The sequence below is a fragment of the Perognathus longimembris genome, chromosome 5, assembly GCF_023159225.1.
Source record: "Perognathus longimembris pacificus isolate PPM17 chromosome 5, ASM2315922v1, whole genome shotgun sequence".
Classification (NCBI taxonomy): Eukaryota; Metazoa; Chordata; class Mammalia; order Rodentia; family Heteromyidae; genus Perognathus; species Perognathus longimembris.
The window spans coordinates 45,088,202-45,113,433 of NC_063165.1; positions in this window are offsets into that span (position 1 = coordinate 45,088,202).

Genomic DNA, 25,232 nt, shown 5'->3' on the forward strand with positions numbered 1-25,232 from the left:
TGTATGCTTCCTCCAGAAAGAATAGCATCTCTCAATTCACAAGGAAGTGGAAAATTTTGGGGAAAAAATCATATTAAGTGAAATAAGCCAGACCCAAAGAAACGTTAGATGCCTGAAGAAATCAATGGCATTGATGTGATGTACACAGAAATCCCTTGCTATGTAATCTTCAGGAAATACATTTTGCTCACTCCTTTCAACAAAGCAGTCATATCTTAATACATACCATTACATAAATAATTATCATATTACATTAGATAAATCTGTGTATGTGCTCACATATCTGTGAGATTTCTACTTCCAAATGCTTTTATGTTGCTATCTATTTCTATTGTTCACTTGAAGAACTAACTACCTTAGTACTTCTGAAAAACGAGAATAGTAATGATGGACATCCACAGTTTCATCTGGGTATTTGTCATTCCTTCACTTTTGAAACAGTTTTGCATTGTATCCATAAACTGACATGCTGAATTGAAGCCCCATTGTACCAAAATATATGTACAAATAAATATTTTTAAAATGACAGTTTTTGCAAGATATGTTTGTGTCTTTACTTCTAGATTATAAGGGGTGATTTTTGTTCTTGTTTTTAGTTTTATTTTAGTTTCTTTTACTGTCAGCACTTTGAACACACAATCCCACTCCCTCCTGGCATGAAAGATTAATTCTTAGAAACCCATTGCTACTCTTATGAAGCTTCTCTTGATGCCAAACTTTTTTTTTCTCTTGTATGCTACTTTTTTTTTGGGGGGGGGGGGACTGGTCCTAGCACTTGAACTTAGATCCTGAAAGCTGATAGGCTAGTACTCTATCACTTGAGCCACAGCACCATTTCTGGCCTTTTCTTTTCTTTTCTTTTGGTATCGGTGTTTAATTGGAGATAGGAGCGTCACAGACTTTCCTGCCTAAACTGGGTTTTAACTGTGGTGCTCAGATACCAGCCTTTAAGTAGCTAGAATTACAGTAATAAGCCACAGGGTCCCAGCTTCAGGCTACTTTTAAAACTGTATCTGACTTTAGACAATTTGATTTGATTATCGTATGTCTCCGTGTATATATTTTATTTTATTTTATTGTCAAGGTGACATACAGAGGGGTTATAGTTACATAATAAGGTAATGAGAACATTTCTGGTCAGACTCCTCCCTCATTTTTATCTCACCTTCCCCCCCCCACCCCCTACCCCTAGAGTTGTACAGTTAGTTTACAACATATTGTAAGTATCACTGTTGCATGGGGTCGCCTTTTATCCTGTGTCTCACCATTTTGATGTTCTCCTTCCCTTCCCTAATTCAGATAAACATATATACAATACCCAGGATACCAAATCAAATATAGTAACAACGGGGATTAAACTATAGGGGAGAACAATGAAAGAAAAAAGAAATAATCTCACATAGTACATCAAAAATAGCCACAACAATGAAAAACTACCCATGTCCATATCTTGAAGTTCATTTTGCTTAGCATCATCATATATGATCATATGTACATAGTCATTGAGCTATTGTGATCTAGGACTATCCTAGATATACACTAATTTTTACTTTATTTACATTCAATTTATGTCAAATCCATGGAGTTTCATGAATCTATCAGCCCATTTCCTTCCCCAATTTGGTGAATTTTCAGTTTTTTGGGTTTTTTTACATATGCTTACTACTCTTTCTTTTCTTCTTTTGGAATTCTTATAATAGTTTCTGGGCTCACATAATGCTATTTCATAATACACATATATTGTCTTTACACTTTCACATTCCTTTTTTTTTGTTGTTCCTCTGTCTCAGTAATTTCAAATATCCTGTCTTTAAGTATATTGTGTCAAGTCTGCTGTTAAAGTTTTCTTTTTATTTTTTTTCAGTTAAAGTATCATCTTCAGTTATAGAAATGGTATTATTCATTAAACTTCATATATTGTTTTGTATGATTTACCTGATATGTTTTGTTGTGTTCTTCTGAGTTTCTTTCAGAGGATACGTTTGAATTCTTTGTCAGGAAGTCAGTACATCTCCCTTTCCTAGGATGAGTATTTCTCATCCTTCTGACTTTTTGCTGTTGTCCGAGCTGAGACAAAATGATATGAACAAAATTAAGCTGCTCCTCTTACCTTTCTTCAATATGTGCCTCCCCCCACATATGCTTTATTGGAGTGCTGCAACCCTATCCAGGTTCTAGAGATCTATCCAAGGTATTTTCATTCTTTTATGATTACTAAATTGGTGTTTTTACCGCAGGAATGAGATAGAAACTTCTATTCTATTCTACCACATTGTTGAAATCATTCCTATAATTATTTTAATGTTCAATCTGGTCCATGATATGTCTTTGCTTAAAAACCTCTCAGTAACTTTACTGTAATCCCCCAAATCCATAGTTTTCTTTCCAACACTCAGTATAATCTAACATCTGTTTATTTCATGAGGCTTCGTTCATGACCTTTCACTTGTTGTGTATCCTTTTTTCAGTTGTTCAAATGAATCATATTTTCTTCTAAATTTGAGAGTTCTAACTTTCTTGTTTTTTTTCTTTTTTCTTTATTGTCAAAGTGTGGTACAGAGAGGTTACAGATTCATATGTAAGGCAGTGAGTACATTTCTTGTTCAACTTGTTACCTCCTCCCTCATTTCCCCCACCTTTTCCCTCCCCCTTCCCCTCTCCCCCCAAGGGTTGTGCAGTTGATTTACACCAAATGGTTTTGAAAGTATTGCTTTTAGAATGGTTTGTCTTTTTGTCCTTTGTCTCTCAATTTTGATATTACCTTTCCCTTCCCCAGTTCTAATACCTGTATAAACAGTATCCAGGGTATTTGGATGAGATATAGCAGTGGCGGGGGTACAGCTACAGGAAGAGAATACAAGAAAAACAAAACTAAACAAAACAATCAAACAAACAAACAGACAAGAAAAATAATCTAAAAAAAATACAAAAGGTACTGGTTCACATGGCATGTTGAAAATAATTACAACAGTGGTATAACTCTTGTCTCCATAACATAGAGTTCATTTCACTTGGCGGCATCATCTTATGTGATCATATGGGTGTAGCTATTGGGGTATTTTGATCTTCTACCATGACTAGCCAAATCATGTACTAGCTATTCCCTATGTGGGACACCATAGGGTTTACGTTTCTTTGAGTCTGGGTCACTTCACTTAATATGATTTTTTTCCAAGTCCTTCCATTTCCTTATGAATGGGACAGTGTCATTCCTTCTAATGGAGGCATAGAATTCCATTGTGTATATGTACCACATTTTTCTGATCCATTCGTCTACTGAGGAGTATCTCAGTTGGTTACATGTTTTAGCAATGACAAGTAGTGCTGCAATGAACATTGTTATGCTGGTGGCTTTAGTGTGGTCTTGCTTGTAGTCTTTTGGATAGATGCCCAAAAGTGGGGCTGCAGACCTCCAGCTACCTAATCTTTGACAAAGGAGCTAAAAATATAGGTTGGAACAAAGACAGCCTCTACAACAAAAGGTTCTGGAAAACTGGGTCAACACCTGTAACCAACTAAAACTAGATCCCTATTTATCACCCTGCACCAAAATCAATCCCAATGGATCAAAGACCTAGAAATAAAATCAGATACCCTGAAAGCACTACAAGAAAGAATAGGAGAAACTCTAGGACCCCTTGGCACTGGAAGAAACTTCCTCCACAAAGGCCCAGAAATGCAACAAATCAAAGAAAGGTTGGACAAGTGAGATTGTCTCAAACTGCAGAGCTTCTGCCGAGCAAAGGACATAGCTTTCAAGATAAACAGAAAGCCCACAGATTGGGAAAAAATCTTCACCAGCCATACAACAGACAAAGGTCTGATATCTAAAATATACACAGAACTCAAATAATTAAATTCCTCCAAAACAAACAATCAAAGAGCCAACAGCCCCCTCAACAAGTGGGCTAAATACCTAAAAAGAATCTTCTCTGAAGAGGAAATTGGAATGGCCAAGAGTCCCAGGAAAAAGTGCTCTACATCACTGGCCATAAAAGAAATGCAAATCAAAACAACATTGAAATTCCATCCCACCCCAATAAGAATATCCATTATCAGGAAATCAAAAAATAACAAATGCTGGAGAGGATGTGGCTAAAAGGGAACCCTACTACATTGTGGGTGGGAATGCAAACTTGTTCACCCCTCTGGAAAGTAGTGTGGAGGTTCCAAAGAATGCTAAACTCAGAGCTCCCCTACGACCTAGCCAGCCCCATTTTTGGGCATCTACCCAAAAGACTACAAGAGAGTTCTAACTTTCTATCGTCTGTATTTCAAGTCATTTTTCTTCTCCTGATCTTTATCAATTAAGATACCAACTATCCTTAAAACATCAACTTATCATGATGTCTTTCTTAGAAAATACCGGAGTATAGAAGTTTATGCATCATAAATACATGAGTCAATGAATAAACAGATAAATGAAATATAAATTTCACTAGAATCTTTCTAGTATGTGTGTTCTTTGTACTATTTCCTTTTTCTTTGTGAAATGTATGATAGTAATTATTCATCAAATTAACATTTCTATGTTATTATTCCTGGCTACATAAGAAATTCCATACAAATAGAAATTGTGGCTGGGTACAGGTGGCTCATGCCTGTAACCCTAGCTACTCAAGTGGCTGAGACCTGAGGATGGTGTTTCAAAGCCAGGCCAAGCAAGAAAGTCTGTAAGACTCCAATTAACCTCCAGAAAACCAAAGGTAAAGCTGATGACTCAAAGTGCTAGAGTGCTATCATGGAGCAAAAGAACTCAGGGACAGTGCCAGAGCCTGGAGTTCAAGCCCCAGGACTGACAAAAAAAAGGATATATTTCCAAATATTTTGAGTAAGTATTAGTTTAATGTAAATACAGAACTCAAAGAACAGTGATGTTTTCAAACATATGATACATGGCCTCAATTTACAAGACTGAACGAACTACAATTATCCAGATATTTATAAGTCTTATTTTGTTGGTGACAGAATGTCAGATAAATTTTAATTTGTTCTCTTCTATGCAGGAGAATAATTCTGGGAGCCTAAGTAAAACACAGAATTCTTGTTGTTAAAGTAGAAGCAGTATGTGCTATAGGAAAAAACAAACAAACAAACCTCTGTGTCAGCAGAGAATCTGCCTCTGCAAAAACACTTTACCAATGTCACATGTTATGATGTGTCACATAAAGATGTCTCCCTTTTACTCAAACTTTGCCAATGCCATAGGAATAACCTAAGTGCTATGCATATTATAGCATTTGCCATGTAAGAGCAAAACAGGTTATATGGCCCCATCCTTCAACCAACAACCTGTATGTAAGAAAATGACAGAACAATGGGAAAGAAGCTCTCATGCTGATGAGTCTGTAAAAGGGAGTTTGTATCCTGTGTTTCCTCTCAAAACCAATGGGGAAATCTTAGAAACATCCATAAGCTAAAAATGTTGACCTGGAGTAAAATTTAAAATCTAATCCTTATGGAAATCTGTTAAGCTGATGAAGTCTGAAGACCAACTCATGTGGTAAATTGATCTTCTCCTTTAGTAAAAATTGAGGATGTTCCATTTCTTCCCATTACAAATTCTGATAAGCATAGAGGAACATGCAAGGATTACTTAGATATTTGTCCTGAGTTTATAAAAGAAAATGTTCTGTGCATCATAAACAGACAGTTCTAGAGCCACAGAATTTCAAGAGGAAAAATATTCAACAAGATCTGGTGGATTTTGAAATTAAAATAATAAAACTATAATGAAAACTGAAATTTGACTACATCGGAATCTTGAAAAAAAATCCTATGAATACTTGACCACTATGAGAGATTAAGTTGGCAAGGAAAATATAAATTTTCCCTCAAACACATGGAAATACTAGATTTTTTTAAAGTTCAATGTCAGGCACAGTGATTCATGCTTATAATCACATCTATTCAGTAAAAAGGAATTGGGAAGATCTCAGTTAAAGATCAACCTAGGGCACAACTTTAGCAAGATCACCTCCCAACCAATAAACTGATCATGTTGGTGTATGTTTGTGGTACCAGATACTCATGAGGCCATAGATAAGAAGTCATGGTCTGATGCCTACTACATACATAACTACACACAAGACTCTGCTTGAAAAATAACTGAAGCAATACATTCACTGGTCACATGGCTCAAGTGATACAACACCGGCCTGGAAATCCTGAGTTCAAACTGCAGAACTAGGGGAAAAAAAGTCTATATGAAGATGAAAAGAAGGACAAAAGAGGGATGACATAAGGTATGAAGAAAGAAATTGAATAGGCAGAAAAAAGTAATTTAAAGCCAAAATACAGGCAACCTATACAGGCAACCTATAGTAGCCATAATAGGTATTCATCTCTAAAGTCTAATTCTGCAATAGCTGTGAAGAGGGATTGTGTGTGGTACTTGGCAGTAGGATTTGAGACTATTCCATTGTCTCTTGGAGAAGACCTATCTCCTAAGATAAACTCTCTCACTGTGTTGTCAACATCAATATAGAGAATGAAATCATAAACAGTCTTCACACTCTTTAGGGATGTCAGATTTGTCCAATTTGCATGATTGCTAAAAGAAATAGACACTCATGAAAATATAATTTAAGTGGACACAGATAAAGACAAAATTAGGAAGCCAGAAGTTATAAGCTAAAAGAAACTACAAAGAGGATTGATATTATGTATTAGCTTAGAGACACCACTGCTAGACATAAATAGCTTTGTCTAGACATAGAGAGTAGCTTTGAATTGTTAAGACAGTAAACTCTGACAGATGACCAACACTACAGCAGATCAAGAAGTTAATTATCTAGGTGAAGTCATGCTAAATTTACCATAACTCAGATCCTCATTTCTAAAAATTGAATAATAAAAATCATTATTTGACAATGTCTAAAAGGATTTAGAAGTAAAAGTGTCAAAAACTCCAACAAATGTTATCTCCAGCTGGCTTATTACTTTTTAAAACCAGCAATAGCAGATAAAAATCTTCCAATTTCCCTAAGTCAAGCAGCAACTATATAAAAATTAAACAAACTATATAACTGTTAGACAAACTTTTTAATCTAGTCATTGCTCTATCTTTAGATCTGTATTATCTTTCATTATTTTTGTCATTATACCAATACTACAATAAACATCATAATAAATCTTATTGAATTTAGTCTTCAGTATGTATGGCAGTGACTCACTCACGTGATATAGCTTGTTTGAAGAGTACATAGCTTTTCAATTTTCACTTTCTTTGCCAACATTCTAAATTTTTTTTTAATTTATACACATCAATGCACATTTATATGTGTTCTCATGAGCTATAGATTTCATCACACTTTTATCTTCATAAGTAATGATTATAAAGTTACATTTTAATGTAATTTTTATGTTTTTAGCTTCGTGTAATAGTAAGTCTATTGGGTCACTTCAAAATTCTCTTTTGAAATTCTCTTATTCATATCTACTGCCCCTGTTTTCATGAAAATGTTACCCATTATAAGATCTCTTTATATATTGTATTTTGTCAAATGGATAATAAATACAATTTTTTATAAATGTAGTGTGGATTATTTATAAATGTTCTTAGGGTATCTTTAATGAATAATTTATAAACATAACTAAGTTATCTATCTGTCTATCTATCTATCTGTCTATCATTGTGCCAGTACTGGGGTTTAAACTCAAAGGGCACTGTCCCTTGGCTTTTATGCTCACAGCTTATGGCTTTACCACTTGAGCCACTTTTTGATAGTTAATTGTTGAGAAGAGTCACAATGACTTGTTTGCTCAGGCTGGCTTTCGAATGGCAATCAATCCTCAGAACTCAACTTTTTGAGTAGCTAAGACTTTAAGCAATTTATTTTTATTTTAAAGTTTCTGAGTTTTCTGATTTACATTGCTTTTTCATCCATGAATTACTTGGAGCACATTTCTTTACAGTGCTTAATTTTTTGTCATATTGTCATTATCTTATACTATTTTTAAAGAATTCATCTTGGAAAACTACTAAGGCAAATGTTAGTGTGAATTAAAAGAACCTAAAAGAGTCTCTAAAACACAGACTTTTAGATTATTGGATCTCATTCCCAATATTTTTGTTTAACAACTACAGCTACAGATCATTAGGATTTCTAATCAGTTCCTAGGTGATGTTAACCTTACTTGTTTATGGAAAACTCTTTGAAACCCTTAAATAAAAATTTCAAGCACAGATTTTTTAAACTACTGACCAAAAAATTAAGAAGAAAGAACATTTTAGGCCAGAGCTCAGGCATACTGGCATGGCAAATCTTCCATGATATGTCTAAAATGGCAGATCACTGTCCCCTGACTCCCTGGATGGTCAGGACACACCTATCTCACACCACCTTATTTGGTTCAGTGTAAGAATGGCCACACCAGTAGTTAGCACCATCCAAAAGTAGAAACAGCCCCTGAGTTCCATGTTCATGCAGAAATAATTTTATAAACCCTACTGGCCTCTAATACAATTTACTTTTGAGATTTGCAAATCTAAGAATGCAAAGGAGATAACACAAAAGCGATAATTCATGAAAAAGAACAGCTTACCAATGGACTGAGTTCATATAGAATGCTGATCTAAGAATACGGTCTTCAAAGTTTATCTAGAGTTGAAAAATATTGGTAACAAACTGATCAAATGAAAAATGAGGAAGGAGGCTGGATGTAAAAATGACATTTAAGATTTTTAAACTCCATAATGCATTTAGCAAGGACAAAACCAAGAAATGTGACTAATAAAAACACACTGACCTACAAAGCTAACATAATGCAAACTTCTATGATGCTGATTACAATCTGGCTCCAAAAGTTAAAATATTTGATGAGTTTAGTAATTGGAGATGGCAAAATCCCTGGAGTTCATTGCATTAGAATAACTTGCCAAATGTCACCATATCAATAAAGCATTGTGGCTATGACTGGGTTTTGTGAAAAGACAAGTACTCTGATTACTATGTCATGCTATCTAAATGACTAGTAGCCATATACATTTTCATGCAAGACAGACTGTTTTCTAAGTCTAATAGGCTGTTATTAGTAATAATGATAGGGAAACAACCTAGCATTGAGATCCCCCCCCCAATGATTCAATCTTGATAATAAAGTCAGGTGTTGGTGGAGATAAGGCCACAATTGCTCTATCACTCTGTTTTGAGATCCATCCTTCAAGCTATTCAAATGTACCTATACTTAAGACAATTAAATTTTTATTTTTAACATTCATATAGAGTTGTTATTTTGCCTTACAACAATGGCATCACCTTTTATCTATCTTTACAAAGCCTAGTTGTACCCACTTTGCCCCCCAATCTTCCTATGTCATTTGCTGCTGTGGATTTGAAAGCATTCTCCCTCATTGCCTGCCAGCTGGGATTGTCCCTCAGTGTCTTACCCTTCATTTCTCTACTTTTTTTATAACACACACTGCACAGTGTAATTAAAGTGGGTGCTATTCTGCTTCATGTTGTCTAACATTTTGCTTTGTGCCTGAGAGAGCTATTTATTTTAGTGGGCACAGAATCTTTGGGAATCAGTAGCTCCCAATGAGGGTCAGTAGGCAGCATGAGGAACAGATGACAGCCTGCAATGCCTCCTTCGCATTTCTCTAAAGAGATTTGACATTTACAAAGTACTGCATGGTGCCTTTTCCCGTGGATCTCTGAAGACTTCATAAAAATAAAAGGCTTAATGATTATTTCTTCACATTTGATATGCTTTTCAAAAGTGTAAAATAAGCATTCTTGATTACACTGAAAGAGACCTTGCTTGTGCAGCTTTGGGAGAGCCATGTTAAGTCTGAATGTAAGATAATGCATGTCAGAGAAGGGTTGGGTAGGCTTGAGAAGGATGGGGGAGAATGATGAAAAGGGTGACACTGATCAAGATGTATTGTACTCAGAAACTGACATGATTAATTGAAACCTCTTTGTGCAACTGCGTAATGGTAACATTTTAATAGATAAAAAAGGCAAGAAGAAAGAGAGGAAGGGAGGGAGGGAGAAAAGACAGGGAGGGAGGGAGGGAGGGAGGAAGGAAGAGGGAAGGAGGAAGGGAGGGAGGTATCAAGAATGGAGCTGCAAAGTAGCTGCTCCGGAAAGACCCAAAGAATCAATATTCACCTTTAGAAGGACCCTTACTTCTGACTCAGGTACAATTTGGTGGCATCAAACCTACCTAAATTTATCATTCTTCTGTATCTTCTCATTTAAAAGCAAACTGAAATCCATCCTTAGATAAGCAAGAAAATCTTTTTTTAATAATAAAGAACAGATTCTAACAAATCTTAAAGATTCAAGCAAATTCCAAAAGTTAATCTACTTTTATGTCATTTAAATTGCACATAAAGAAACCTGCATGCATTAATAAGAAATGTCTTAGCTTTATTAATAATGCTTTATTTCTAATTTTCTAGTCTAAATACAGATTACCAAAGAAGAAATTTTCCGTAATATTTCCTTCATGCAGAATTTAGTAGACTGTTCTGGTTAACTAATCTTTTCTAAAGTAAATCAATTAAATGGGGAAAAAGTTAATAAAAAGTAAAAAAAAGTATTAGTGACAATTTGAAGTAAAACCCAAGGACAGTTGTGATATAAATCAAGTTGTAATTCTTCATCAGGGTCAGGTAGAAAGCATGCAACTGTGGCTAAAATAAATCAGTACTGGGTTTAGTCAGGCAGGAGAGAAATGACTCTAAAGGTGTAGATATGAAATGGCCATTTCAAAGAGATTATGCTAAAATGAATTTTGCAACAAAGTTTAAATGAATATTGCAACAGAGTTTAAGCAAAACAAAGTTGGCTTTGTGACCCTGGGCCTGTTCTTCTAGTCCAGCCCTATCCAGGCCAGAGCCTGACAGTGAAGTAAAAGGCTAGGAAAATTAAGGAAAGTAAGAAATCTTTTGTAAAATGTCTTGATAATAAAATTTCACAGTTCACATATTCTAAATAAACAATTAGTCTCAAAAATTGTGTACCAGGAAGGGTAAAAGTGGGAGCAAACAAGGAAAGAGGTGACACTGTTTAAAAAGAAATGCACTCATTACTTGTGTAACTTTAACCCCTCTGTACAACACCTTTACAATAAAAATTTTGACAACATGGCATACAATTTCTAATTTTATTGAGTTATTCTGAAATGTGATTCTTGGTGACTTTCAATTACCAGAAATAATTTAGAATGAAAACAATGTTCCTGGCATAGTGGTATAGGTATGTATGTGTGTGTATGTATATAACATATATATGTGTGTGTTATATGCATATATATGTTATATATGTGTGTCATATATATGATACATATCATATATATATCAGGATTAGCCTGACCAAAAAAAGTTAACAAGACTGTATCTAACAGAAACAATCTTAGTTTGATTGTATATGCCTGTAATCTCAGCGACATAGGCAGATGTAGGGTTGTTGAGGTCATCTCGAACAAAAAGCATAAGATCCTACCTGAAAAACAAATTAAAGAAAAGAAAAAGAATTTTATTATGGCTCAGTTCTAGAGCACTTGTCCTCAGTAAAAAAAAAAAAAAAAAGCCCAGAACCTCCAGAAATGTAAGTACAATGAGTAGAAATGCCTGTGCTCTCACCACTCAGTCAATGAATGGAACACTCGCACCTTACACACTTTCTGTGTGCATGCCTACCTCTCCACACACACCAAATTTTCAACCTCCATCATGTAAAAATATAACACAGAGCTTACTTTTCACCAGTTTATATTAGGTGAATAACTTTGTGTGTGTGCCACTTTCCCTTATTGATGATTGTACTTATAAGTTCAAATAGCACAATGTGCCTAGGTTTTTACCTAAATATTTGTGTTGAATTCTCTCTCTCTCCCTCTCTCTCTCTCTTCCCCCTCACTCCCTCCTTCTGTCTTTCTTTCCCTCCCTCCCTCCCTCCCTCCCTTCCTCCCTCCCTCCCTTCCTCCCTCCCTCCCTCCCTTCCTTCCTCCCTCCCTTCCTTCCTCCCTCCCTCCCTCCCTCTCCTCTCTGCCATTCTTTTCCTAACTTTATTTTACTTCCTCTGCCTCTCTTTGTTCGACATTAAAAGTTGTGGAATCAAGTGGCTCATGACTATTATACTAGCTATTCAGTAGATTGAGACCTGAAGATCAAAGTTTGAAGCCAGCCTCAACAGGAAAGTCCTTGAGGCTCTTATCTCCAGTAAACTACAGGGTGGAAAAAGCAGAAATGGAGGCATGGCTCAAGTGATAGGGTGTGAGCCTTGAGCAAAAGAAGATGAAGAACAAAGCCTAGGCCCTGAGTTCAAGCCCCAGGATCTGCGCATTTATTTAAGATTTGGAATACAGGAAAATCTATCCTTGTAAGTAAATTTAGAGATCACACTTCTAAAACAGTTTCCTAGCCTTTTGGAGATTGTTATCATGATTTGACTTATGACACCTTCATGATTAAAGGAGGTTAAAAAATCTTTGTGAGGGGTTGGGGATATGGCCTAGTGGCAAGAGTGCCTGCCTCGGATACACGAGACGCTAGGTTCGATTCCCCAGCACCACATATACAGAAAACGGCCCAAAGCGGCGCTGTGGCTCAAGTGGCAGAGTGCTAGCCTTGAGCGGGAAGAAGCCAGGGACAGTGCTCAGGCCCTAAGTCCAAGGCCCAGGACTGGCAAAAAAAAAAAAAAAAAAAAAAAAAAATCTTTGTGAAAAACATGGCAGAGGCTGTGCAGTGTCCTCTCCAGTGTGTCATATCAGTAGAGATAGGATATCAGGCCTTTCGCCAATGACGTTAAGTTAGATTATTTAGGTAATATGGTGCTCTGCAAATTCCTGCACCATAGTGTCTGTCCAGCTCCCATTTCATCACAGTCTGTTGTAAATATCTTATTCCCTAATAAGGTTTATGATTACCGAAAATTATTAACTTTCAGTGCTGTGTGTATTGAATAAACTGGTATTTTTACTGTTATTACTTCTGGTTTTCTGTTTTTATCTTATCCTCTATAAATGTCTTTAGTTGTATAATATATACATATATATTTCTCAAATATAGCAAAGCTAGCCATAAAAATAATCTGCATAATAGGTTTGAAGGCTATATTAGACAAAATAACTGTATTTCCTAACTAAAAATGTTGTCAATTTATTGGGAATATGTGAAATTATAAATGTGCATATGACTTATAATATATACTCAATGCACTATTCAGAGCTTAAGAACTGAAGAAAGGGTAAACAACAACAATGCAATTCATGAAATATTAGTGGAGATGAAGAAATGGCAATGATACACACCAAATTTGTTTAATTTAAATGAATGAATTGTATTTTTAATATACTGAGTAATTTCAGTATGTACATTGTTTTAAAGTGCACATACAGCATTTATCTAAATTGGTAATATGCACAATATTTCAAACATCAAAACACTGAAATTATACAACCTTTATTATCTACTCACAATGGAATTAAGTCTGAATTCTATGAAGTTCTTCAGTGTTCAAACTGGAAGAGAATTATGAAATGGATGGACATTTATCACAAAGCACTATTCTCATAAACTGACATGTTGACCTGAACACTCTGTACAACTACATATAATAAATAGAAATTTACCTTGAGATAATCTGTTTGTCAAAGAAAGTCATGTTAGAGAAAATGATGCCTAAAAATCCATCTCAAAGATTTATAGATTAACAAAATATCCTAAAGAAAATTATAAAAGGAAAAATCCAATATTTATTCTTTAATGTGATTACTAAAGTTTATATATCTCAGCACAAAAATATCCATAAATGAGCAGGGTTCATAAATGAGGCTGGTGGCTCACACCTATAACCCTGCTATTAAAAAAACTGAGATTTTAGGATATTTGTTCAAAGCCAGCCCAGGCAGGAAAGGCCATGACACTTTTATCTCCTATTAAACACCAGAAAACCTGAAGTGGTACTATGGCTCACAGTGGTAGAGTGCTAGCCTTGAGCAAAAGAGCTCAGGGACTGTGCCCTGGCAATGAGTTCAAGCCCCACAATCAACCAAAAACATGAAGCTCGGAAGGAAACCAAGAGGAAATGAGGGAGGGGATAACACTGCTTGAAAAGAGATGTACACATTATCTTATTCATGTACAATATCTTTACAATAAAATAAAATTAAAAAAAGAAAAATGTGCATAAATGGTTAATGTAAAGAATGAAAATATTCACCACAAATACTTTCTCCATATATGAAAATATAATAAGGTTAAAATCCATTAAAATTCACATAAAATTAACAAAATAGCTGCAAATAAAATGATCAAGTTTAGACATAAAATTCATAAAACATATATAGAAGAATAAATTGTATATTTAAACATTTATAACTTACACATGTATATACATGCATATGTAATATATACTAAACCATAACTGTATACATTATGCATGTAATTACATGTATATGTAATATATTAAAGTCCAGACCTAAATATTTTCACTAGTGAACTCTTTCAAATATTTTAAATATAATTATGCACAATATTTTAAAAGGAATAACAATTAGAGAAAATTTCCAACTTAATTTTTGGTACCAGCATTTATTTTTAGTGTCAGATGCCCTAGAAATATAGCTTAACATTAGTATGTTGGGGAAGTGTTAGGGCGGGGATTGAATGCCTTGCGCTCACTGGGCTTGCCTGCTATCTTGACTTATATTCTACTTGAGCCTAGCCACCTTAGCCATGTCTCCAGCCTGGCATTTTTGCTAGTGACGTTGGAGATAGAATTTTGTGTACTTTTTTGCTTCGGCTGACTTTGAACTGGCTGAATGCTTCTGAGTATCTCGACTGACAAGAATGGGCCACCAATACCCAGTAGCAATCTCTCCACAATTAATTGTTTCTCAAGAAAAAGGAGTGAGGAACAAAACCATAAATAAGATATACTAAGAGAACAGGTAGGCCAAACAGTGATCTCAGCTTACATTTTTTTACTTTACTTTGATCCCAGAAAGGAATTCTGTCTCCAGAAAAGCCTCTTTGAGTTGGTCTCACCTAAAGGCAGAGGCGGTTGGGCTTCAGTCCTGTGTCACTCAACTTTGGTCAATGCCTTCTTGAAGTGTGTGTGTGTGTGTGTGTGTGTGTGTGTGTGTGTGTGTGTGTGTGTGTGTTGTAAACCAGCCAGTAAAGTGGCTTGCATTGTACTGAGAGCAATTTTCTGACAGCACAGCATTGTGTCCAGTCAACCATATTAGATCAGGCATGGCTGCAGGCAAGTCAAGGAAATTTGCTGGGGATTACAACCCGTACCTCATACTGCACTCCTTGCAATGGGCAGATGCACTTACTTCTTTATCACATTTGGGTCACTGCACATAGACCGAGTTTCTTTGAGATTGTGGTTGATGATGATTTCTGAATACTTTTTGAGATATGATAGAATTAATAGGATAGATTACAACTCCACTGCCATTGTTGATCCTTAGATCATAAGTAATATGCATCCTTTCCTTCATCTGCATCCCCTCCTAGATTTCCTTCTGGTTTAGTTCCCATTTCTAAGTATCTAGGCAACTTGACACTCAGATTCACTTAGACCATTAAGTTCTTAGAGGACATTTGGCAATTCATGGAAATGTTTGTGGGTTTTTTTTTGGTGGGGGGGAGTTGTTGTTTGGACTTCTTTTACTGTCAAGGTGAAATACAGAGGGGTTACAGTTACATACGTTAGGTAGTGAGTACATTTCTTGTCCAACTTGTTACCCCTCCTCATTTTTCTACCACCTTCCCTCCTTACCAATTCCCTCTCTGAGTTGTACAGTCAGTTTACAACATATTGTCGTGTAAGTATTGTTGCATTGGTTTGCCCTTTACCCCTTGTCTCACCATTTTAATTTTAGCCTTCCCTTCCTTATGTTTGTGGTTTTTGAAACAAGTACATACTACGATTGCCTTTTGAAACAAGTACATACTAGGGTTGCCTAGTAAGTGAAAACCAGTGATGCTCATAAACACCCTAGAATTCATAGCACAGCTCCTTTCAATAGAGAATTATCTAGCTCAAAATACAAATATTACTAAAAACTCAGGTACTTTAATGAACATTACCAAAGGTTTGTGGAATTTAACACTTTTCCTTTTTTATGCTGTTCCAATGCTTATTGTTTTGGACACAAACAACTTTTTAAGTATCCAAAGCCATACTGCCCAAATGACCCTTTGCTTCAAGGAAAATCCCACTATAAAGTGAATCTTAAGAATTAATGTGATAGTATGTCTTTCTTATCATTAGTTCTGTGATGTAAACAAGTACCTTCAAAGCTGAGTACAGATTTTTTCATTTAAAAAAGGAGGGAATTATTTTATTTTCATAGGCCCTTGTAGTTCTAACCTTCATGCTTCTTTGGTGACTAAATACTTCTTACAAGATAGACATTAATATTGAAAACTCCTATCAGTTATTTGCATCTTAGCCTGAGTTTGTTCATCTGCTCCATTAATAAAAGACAGTTGAAAGGGAGACCAAGTAATAATGGGAGTGTGCTGAGCAGGGAGGGCATAACCCTGAAAGGTTGTGAGTCAGCTAGACAAGAAAATTATGGAGGGAGGAGAAAACAATGAACATTTCTGTAAGAAGTCAAACCACAGTTAATCCAGGGCTTGATCTCATAACCACAACAGCAAACATTTGCACAGGGCATTATGAACATTAGAAATTTTAACCCTTACCACAACATCACCAAGTGAGAAAGGCTGTCAATCAATTTCACACATTGCAAAGGAAGAAACTATAGCCCAAAGGAACAAGTGAATGCATAACTTCATGTGTTGAATAGGTGGTAGAAAGTCCCCTATTATGGTGCTAAATCCTTATGACTATCAGGATAAAACTAAATTGAGATCAAAAGACTGGGGATTGAGTGTAATTCTGACATTTTCCTATGTGTAAGAGCTTATTTCTCTGTACCAAAATTACTTCATTCCAGTGCTGGAGAAGGTTTTTTTCCATCTTCTCTGCACTCATTAATTACATCCCTCTGAGTTTGAAAGGGGTGATTCACTTTTAGCATTTCTGGAAAATAAATAAATAAAGTCTTGCCAAAACACAAACATTAGTTCTGCCACATTATTCTTCAGGTCCATAGGCCATGTCTCAAAGCCTAAGGGACTAATGCTTATAAATTAACTCTGGCTGTGAAAGGTTTTGAAAGAATTATGTTCTCATAAAAGCCTTAGAAAGCATGGGTTTTGTGTCAGTATATTTGAATGACCCTTACTGTGTGCTAATTATCAGTTATTTTTAAAGTTGTTTTATACTGAATTTCACCACACGGAAGCTTAAAGAAAGATTCTTGGAAAATATCCTGGATTTCTGTCTACAAAGCCTTGTTAATCTATCACACATTTGGTGGTTATAAATATTATGGGTTTAAATTCACCCAAAATAATGATGACATTTGGGAACAAAAGAGTTCTGGGAGTGGAATTTTGTCCTGGTTTATTGGTATTATTACATATAGTAATCTGATGTCCAGGCTGTTGGGTCAAACAAGTCTATGTCTAAAGCTTGTGTTACGTGCTTCTTGAGCCCTTCTTCCTACTTTCCTATCTTCTCTTCTGCTGTAGCCATAGCTGGAACAAACTTCAAGTGGGTGTTGACCTACTTTGCAAATACCATGTCCTCCAAGATGTGGCATGCACCTATGCTTATTGCTTCTTGACTACTCCAATGCCAGATCCTGGGCCTACATGATTCATGTACACCTGCAAACCAGTGGGGACTTACCTCTGAGGTCATGTTCAAGCCATCTGGGATAAGAGACAATTCATGAATACTTGTCCCTCTCTACCAATAGATTCACAATTCAGTAACACTTTTCATAGAAGAACCTGGGTTTACATGGTGGTGACCAACCCACCAATATTCTCCGATATCCTTATTTCCTCACCCCCCCAATTAATCACATTTATTTCTTGAGATCATCAGGTAAATTAAACTATCTGCTCAATGATCATACCCCACTGTTGTAGACTTTTCTATTTTTTTCCTCCTTTGGGGGATGTGAGTGATTAAAGCATGGGTAGAACTCAGAAATTAGACAATTTGATACCAGAAGTAACTCTAGAAATGTAGACTATTGGATGAGATTGTGGACCCTATCACTCACCAATTGCCGGTGACAAGTGACACAGAGATAATACCAGGCATGTTTTAACATCACCATCAATACCATCACCTGTGTTGGGCTGGAATGACATATTGCTAGAAAGTGAACCTGGGGTAATGTGAGCTATTGGATTGAATAGATGACACTGGTAATCATAAGGCAGACTTCTGTTAGGTGCATTAGGAACACTGAAAAAAGGAAAATAGTAGGCTATGGTAAGCCAAGTATCAACTCAGAATGAGCTGTGACAGCCATAAATGCCTCACACGGGTGTAAAGAAACCTTGTCTCCAACAGCCACAGGGGAACCTGTGTTGAAAATTAGATCCAGGATTTAGTTTTTGTCATTTTGAACTGACATAACTTCAAAGGGACTAATGTGATGACTCCAGATGAATCCACAGGACTCCTAGACTAAAAGGATCCAGATAGAAGAGTAATAGCATTTTGAAAAAATGCCATAAGAATATTCAACCTAAGGTTGATTTCAAAAATGTTCTTAAATCTACTAAGCCAGCAGAACAAAATTCCACTCCTATTATACAGTACCACACCTCCACTAGCTGAAGAACATTGAAAGGTGTCAGTGGTGGTAGATATTGTGCAAGCTCATCTGCATCTAGATGTTTTCTCATTCCTACTCACCCATAACTAAAATCAGGTCTCACCAAAGCACACACAAGGAAGTACTGGAGCTGTTTTAGAAGGTAACAATTTATTTACTATAATGCAGGTTTTGGACTCATATTTATGATGCATCACTGGGAAAATTTGAATTTAGTTTTTATGCCAATTTGAGTACAATATTGGATATTTGTTATAACTTTGGTAGTTATTCTACACTAATTGAAAGCAGACATAGATGTTGCTGTGAAAGTTTTAATTGACTCCATTGAGGCATATTCTATATGCAATAAAGTGTTCATTTTAGGTATGTAATTCTGGAAACTTGGATAATTTCAGATACCTGTGTCTCCCTAATAAGAGAAATCATAGTTTTCTCATAACAAAACTCCCTCACACAACTGTTGACCTAGGATATCAGTTTCTTTTTCTGACCTAGAACTCCATATAATAAAATTATAGTCTAGATACATTACCAAGTGTTTATTTTTCTTTCTTTTTGGTTCAACTGAATATTTCTTCATTTTAAACTGTTATCACATGTAATAGTGTTGTACACTTTCTAAAATTCTGAGAATTATTAGAACATATGTTAAGTTATTTGAGCCTATTGCAATTTGTTTACACTTCTATCTACTGAAAGATAGTTGAATTGCTTTCCATTGTTAGTATGAACAAACTGCAAAAAATATCCTTACGATGTCTTTATGTATATGGATATATGCACTTCTTCTAGATAAAGTACTTCGAATTTGTGGGTTATGTAGGGCTGGGTATTGTGGTTATCTTTTTAAAACTTGTTTTTCTATAGTTGTCAAATTATTTTCCGTACTCATTAACAATATACAAGAGTTCTATTATCATCTATTTGTGTGATATTAACCATCTTAATGAGTCTGAAAAGGTAAATCACTCATAGTCTTAGCCTGGTGTAATGGGCATCTGTCCTTATTTTCATACAATGGCATCCTTCAACTGTACAACCAGATAATCTATTCTCCACAAAAGTCTTAGGGAAGAAATGCTTATAGATACAAGGGCATACAAGAGGATCATCAACAATAAAAGATACGATTTCACATGGCATGTTGAAAGTAATTATAAAAGTGATATAACAGTGGTTTCCATAACATGGAGTTCATTTCACTTAGCATCATCTTATGCATTCATAAGGGCATAGCTATTAGGCTTTTGTGATCCTCTGCTGTGACTAGCCTAAATCTGTGCTAATTATTCCCTATGAGGGAGACCATAGAGTCCATGTTTCTTTGGGTCTTGCTCACTTCACTTAGTATAATTTTTTTCCAAGTCCTTTCATTTCCTTATGAATGGGGCAATGTCATTCTTTCTGATAGAGGCATAAAATTCTATTGTGTATATGTATCACATTTTCCTGATCCATTCATCTACTGAGGGGCATCTGGGTTGGTTCCATACCCGCACTATCACTGTATCTTATCTGAGTATATTGGAAACTGTATATACTGGTATTAGAACTAGGGAAATGAAAGGGAATATCAAAATCGAGAGACAAAGATAAAAAGACAAACGACTACAAAAGCAATACTTGCAAAACCATTTGGTGTAAACCAACTGAACAACTCATGGGGGGAGAGGGTAAAAGGGAGGGGGAGGGGGGAATGAGCGAGGAGGTAACAAACAGTACAAGAAATGTACCCAAGGCCTAACATATGAAACTGTTACCTCTCTGTACATCACGTTGACAAGAAATAAGAAAAAAAAAAGAAATGCTCATAGAACAACATGCAATGTAAATTGTTTATTAAATGTGTTCTAATAACATAGCAAAAAATCCCGGATAAAAAATGGAATAAATTTACCTGTTAAGGATAGATTACAAGTAGAGAGAAGGACTACATTATTTGAGCCCTAAGCTACATAATGACATATCTCCTATTTTTGTCTCCTAAAGGACTTAATCTCCTTGGTGACACTATGTGTATAAGCAACAGTACTGAGGTTAGAGATGCATACACTCATGTTTTTTCTGTCAAGAAGACACAGGAATGAGTTCATTCCCCAGTACCCCACTCCCCCAATGCAAAGAAAAAAGGAAATACATCTAGGCATAGCAGGAAGTTACCAGTTAGCCAGTTGGTCAATTATGAATTTTATTTGTTTTTCTTCTATAAAACATGTGTGGATTATAGATGACAAAATCATGACATGTTCATCATATTCACTTTTATCTATAAGTAATTCTCATGTTTACTGTGTCATCTTGGCTATTTTTTCTAATTATCTTTCCTATTTCTTACAGGTTACTAACTTGTTTATAATCCCTATTTAACATGTATAATAAATTTGGTCAGTGAATCATAGGCTACTTGTTTACTCATTATCTTTATTTAAAATGCCCTAAGAGTTTTAATGTCTTACAGCTTTCAGCTCACATACCATTTACTAAACACTTCTCACACATTTTATCACTCCATTAATTTTCTTTTTCTCCATGGTATATTGAATATTCTCAAATAATCAGTTCATTCACACTACACATGTGCTTGTGCAGGTTAGCCTTTATCAAGGGGCTCATCGAGTTTCTAATCTAAGCCAGAGCCAAATAATTGAAAGATAAATTGTATCCCTTTGAAAAAAAATACCCTAGAATACCAACAATGCATGCATATATGGAAAATATTCACAAATCCTTCTCGTTAAAGTGCCTGTGGTCTGTTACGCAGGCAACTATATTGGAAAAAGAGGTTATACACTTAATTATTTGAGGCTTCCTGGAAACTAGACCTGCATTATCTCTACTAATACATGGGAAACACATTGTCAATTTGTTACTTAATAAATAATAAATAATAATCAATAGATTAAGCCAATGATTATGTACTCATTTAATCCACATAGTGTATCATTTATATGTTGTAACAGAATTGATAGATTAATGGAATGCCTTCTTCAAACTTCAGTTAAGCTGAAATATATGCAACTCATTGTGAGCTCTGTGAAACTTCCTTATAGGAGGCAGCATAGAATATACTAAATCAATGGACATTGTGTGGCAATTCATTTCCCTACTACGTAAGATACTTCAATCTGTTCTTCCTTAGTAGGAAACTATTTGAGTATGTGTAGAACTGAAGACATTCACTGGATATCTCTTGCTGCTTCCAGGTTTGGTGGTGCTGTTGGTATATGGCAACTGTAGCATACTCAGCTCAGTAAGTCTCAACTGTTCAGGGATGCAAGTCTGGGATCACCTTACCAGACAAGAAGCCTAGATTAGCTGAATCATAAATTGGAGGTAGGGAAAGCTAGCAAGAGATAGGGAAAAAGAAACTATCACTGTGGACCAGGCAGATGCTTATTCCATGAAAACACTAAGCACAAATCATATGTAAACTGGATTTACTCACCATCCTTAAGGAAGTGATGACACAGGTCCTTAATATAATGTACATGCCTTTTTATTTTTAGCAATATACCACATGAATGACATTAAGTTTGTCTTATAGCTGATCTTAGGTCCTCTCAATCTCATTTTAAAATAAAACATGAGTTTGATTTTAAAACATTTACATATAGTATTTGACTTCATCCTCCACATTTTTCTTTCTGATCTGAGACTGTTTCAAGCATAAGGATCCAGTCAGAACCTGCTAGCAAGATACATCTACAATGAAGAAGGACTATATGTGTATGCATGTGTGTATATGTGTGGATGTGTGTGTGTGTGCTTGTCTATGCGTGGTAGGATTAATATCTCCTGGGGTAGTATTTAATGGAAAAATCTGGGAGTCAATGATTCTTCCTTCAATCCTTTGGTTGGCAGTTTTGAAAACCATTCAGTTGTCTCTCTTCTTTCCAAAGGGCCTGCTGGGATTAAGCCCTATCATAGCAATGACTTACTTGATACTAGCCTCAACAGACTCTTAAATTTATTTCTCCTTCAACAGTCCTTTTTATTCTTTTTTTTTTCCTTTTTATTCTTGATCTTTTGAATTATGGCCCTGAAATCTGCTTTACCTTTAAAGAAGGAGACAAAGCAAAAAAACCCAAAATATTATTTCATCTATGCCACTTGTGATGAAGGAAAATTAACTTCTTGTCCCATTTGTCTTACCTATACAACAGGAATGTGGATGGCACTTGATAGTTCTGAGGTTTAAGACAAAGCATACTGCTAAGTCATAAAATGAAATCAATATTAGCTGTTGTTAACACTATGGTCATTATATTTTCATTGGATCACAAGAATCAGTCTTTAAGTTTATTTAAAAAATGTAGTAATGGAGAAATAATAACAATCTTACTTAAAAATAAGATAAAAACATCTGTAACAACTTTTTATCAATATGTAAAGCCTCAAGAAATTCTGTGGCTATTGATGGTACCTCACTGCCTACACACTTTTTAATATAAAAGATCTACATGAAGGTGAGATTTCCAACAGCTTTAACTCTTGAAAGCTTATATTCCTTATATAATGAGGAATATAAACCCAATGTAATATTCTCTACTATTTTGTTCAAACTGAAAATCTCAGCACAGATTTAACTTTCAGAAGTTTCATACATTTTGCCTATAAATATACATGTGAATAACATGTGTACATGTATATGATATATACATGTGCGAGCACCTTTCCAAAAAAGTGTAAACTTAGAGAATTTAAGCAAAATTGTAATACTTGAAAATTTTAATTTTACTTCAAAGCACATCAGTTATAAAAAATTCAAGATTTGAATCTCTGGTGTACACTTTCTGTAAAACCTGAGACAGAAGACTTAACCTCTCAAAATGCCATATTTCTCATATAAGCTCATTATGAATAACTAAACATTTATACATCAAGAATTAAAGATGAGTGAGAAAAGTTGTGGTTGCTGTTTTGTGTTGGTGTGTGTGTGTGTGTGTGTGTGTGTGTGTGTTTTATTTTTCCCCTTCAGACAGAAGCAGTTTAAGTAAAATGTAGCTGTTGAGTTTAGCTGCATATGTTTTCAGAAGATTAAAAATACATTGGAAGCATAGAATGCCTTCAGAATACCTATGCTCTTTGGAGAATACAAGAAATAAATTTCAAGACTAATGTAAGTACAGTGGCTACCATGGGTTTTAACCCCCAAGAGATCAAGTGTTAGAACCCTAATTTCCAATGCAACAGTGTTGCAAGCTTGAGCCTGATAGGGGTTGTTTTGGTCTTGAGGGCTTTATCCTCAGGAATTGACCAGGGCCCTTCTCACCAGAGGGAGTTAGTGCTTATAGAACATGTAAGAATGGGTTGTTTAAAAGTAAGCTTAGCTTCCTTAGTTGCTCCTTCCGGCCATCTTGCCCTTCTGCAAGGTATCTATAGCAGAGCAATTATCAGCATTGTACCCTTGGAATTTCCAGAAACTAGGACAGTGAATCAAACCGACTATTTTCCTTAATAAATAACCCAGCATGTGATACTCTCCTACAGCATACAAAGAATGGAGTAAGATCAGTACCCAGGGTAGTGATACCAGCAAGACACACAAGCACCTAAACTGCATTAAAATGATAGAAAAACAAAATTACTAAAATAGATAAGGACTATCAAGAAGGATCCTCCAGTCAAAACAACAGAGCTCAAGCTGTGCAATATCACAACATATCACCTACCAACATTAATCTAACCAATGTGGCTTTAAAATGGACAATTGAACCAGAGAGAGTGAAGATGAATAGAGAATGCACCCCTCACCCTCAGGTACATCAGATGGTCATTGCCAAGGGTTTTGAGATTAGACAATAACAAAGGGATAGTTGTTTTAGCCAATGTTGTTGGTAAATCATGTAACCATATGCAAAAGAAATAAATGAGAACCTTATCCTACACTGTATGCAATTCAAAATCAATTAAAGATTAAAATTCAAGACCTGAAATAATAAAATACCTGGGGGAAAACATGCAAGAAATCTTAATTAATTTGCCTTGGCAAAGATTTCATGGATATCACATCAAGACCATATGCAGCAACAAAAAAAAATAGCCAAATTGGACATCATCATATATAGAAACCTCTGCATAGCAGAGGAAACAATCAAACATAAAGCAAAGGGAAAGCAATCTACAGAACTGGAGAAAATAATTGTAAACCATACATCTGAGTTAACAGACAGAATATATAAAGAACTCCCTCAAATGAAGAACAATACCAAAAAAATCACATTTGAAATGGACAATGGTTTTTGAAAAGATGAAGGATAGATTGAAGGGTGGGGAGGCTATTAGGGTACCAACTGCACGAAGACCAACGCAATAGTTGCCACAAGGCAAGAGAAAAGTCTGTATAGAACAAGACAGACTCACTAGTCATTTAAGAGAAACACCTGTGATCTCTTAAGTGTGCGTGTAGGGAGATGGACAGTGAAGATAGAAAATAGGATAATAGTTGGCTTTAATAATGTAGAAAAGGATTGACCTGGATTGATCCTGATGTTGTGACCTGACCACTGTCCACACTGGAATGCTGAACAGATAAATCCTTTTGTCCT